The following is a 1,556-nucleotide window of genomic DNA, read 5'->3' on the forward strand; positions in this document are numbered from 1 at the left end:
AATTCAAATTCATTCAACAATACAAGACACCAGATTGTAATATGCAGATGTGAGATCTAGAAGAAGGAGGCAGAAACCAAGGTCCAAACTTTGGCTAGGACAAATGACCCCATGCATCTGTGAGAATCCTAGGTTGGGTGTACTCAATACTCAGAGCCTCTTGTCCATAAGGTCATTAGCCAGAAATTCCTCGGTGGCAGGTGCTCTCTGACCAGTCAAATGTTAGATTCCCAGCTCTGTCACTAACTAGCTCAGAGAGCTCGGGCAAATTATTCCACCACTCCAATCTGTTTTCTCATCTGTAACACAGAAAACTGCCTACCTTTTTGGTCCAGAATAATTGATATAACGTAAGTAAAGAACTTAGTACAGTGCTTGCCCCTCAGAAAAGGACGGTTATAACATAGGCCACGTTTGTGTACCTCCCAGAGTCGTCCATATTTGTCTGCTCTATTGGTTTAGAAAGGCTCTCAGAACCCATTTACCGTTTGCTTGCTTTGTAGTGTTATCTAAAAAAGCTCGAAGCGCATACAGTGTGTCAGTCGGAATGCTAACCTTTTCACCTTCAATGGGCGTGAGTTTTTAACGCAAGTTCGAAGCGCGGAGAGAATATACAGTATTTGCAGTTGCCTCTAAAATTAAGCTATCTTTAGAACGACCTTTCTTTGGGATCCAGAACCAACGAAGAGTCCCAACCCCTATATTCTAGCGGCTAGCAGAAAACTAGGCAGACGTTTCCCATTCTTTGTCGTCTTACTGCAGCGGGCTCCCCCGGCCATTCCCACAGAGAATCGCAGATCTTTTGTGCAGAAAAAGGTTCTGCTCTAAAGTAACTGCCTCTTACCCACACTTTCTTAAAGCTGCAATACAGCCATTGGACGACTACAGTACGTGTTCCTCAAGCGTGCTCAAACAATTCTTAACAGCTTCCAGACTCCTTCTCGAAGCCCCTGGGCCAAGTGGCAGCAATTCTAGCAACTTCTATCCCCCTCCCCTCCTTCCAAGCGCCTACCCTTGACCCGCCTCCTTACAGCCCCGCCCCTCGTAACTGGCCAATCAGAGAGTGTGAAGTAAACCGGATAGGGCGGGTCCATCTTAGCACTGTCGACCAATCACCAACCTCAGACAGCGGGGGGCGGAAGTCTTGGTTTGGCCGTGGGTTCCGCCTTCGGGGGGCGGGGGTTGGCCCCTAGGAAGTGGCTTGGAAGTCGTTGGCTGGAGAGTTTGAGCCTCACCTCGTATTTATCAGCAGAATCGGGGGAAGAGACGCCTGTGAGCCCAGGAGGTAGGAGGTTCGACCGCCCAAGAAAAGAGCGAGTGGGGCGGAAGCAAACTGTGTGCAGGGTCCATAAAAGCCGGTCCTGTTGGGCGCCGCTCTCCAGGCCATGGTACAGGCGGAGCTCCGGGCGATCCCCAGGTGAGGGCTGCGGCTCCGCCCGAGGTTTCCGCCGCGGAAGAACCGGGTAGATGCGGGGTGGGGAAGAAAGGATGCAGCCCGTGCTGCTCCCCGGGAGCACCCAGAGCGGCCGCAGTGGCCGCAGCTGCAGCAGAAAGCA

At 51.6% G+C, this 1,556-nt stretch overlaps 1 long non-coding RNA gene across 1 annotated transcript in view; it reads right to left on the reverse strand.

Annotated features, from left to right (window-relative positions):
* The window catches only part of LOC148093262 (uncharacterized), a 99,612-nt gene extending 98,692 nt beyond the window's left edge, over positions 1 to 920 (reverse strand). The window contains exon 1 of the long non-coding RNA XR_015714395.1: positions 845 to 920. This is a non-coding gene — a long non-coding RNA (uncharacterized LOC148093262). The remainder of the gene's footprint in view (positions 1 to 844) is intronic.
* Between the last annotated feature and the right edge of the window lie 636 nt (positions 921 to 1,556).

This window comes from Miniopterus natalensis, chromosome 4 (assembly GCF_054644295.1).
Source record: "Miniopterus natalensis isolate mMinNat1 chromosome 4, mMinNat1.hap1, whole genome shotgun sequence".
Classification (NCBI taxonomy): Eukaryota; Metazoa; Chordata; class Mammalia; order Chiroptera; family Miniopteridae; genus Miniopterus; species Miniopterus natalensis.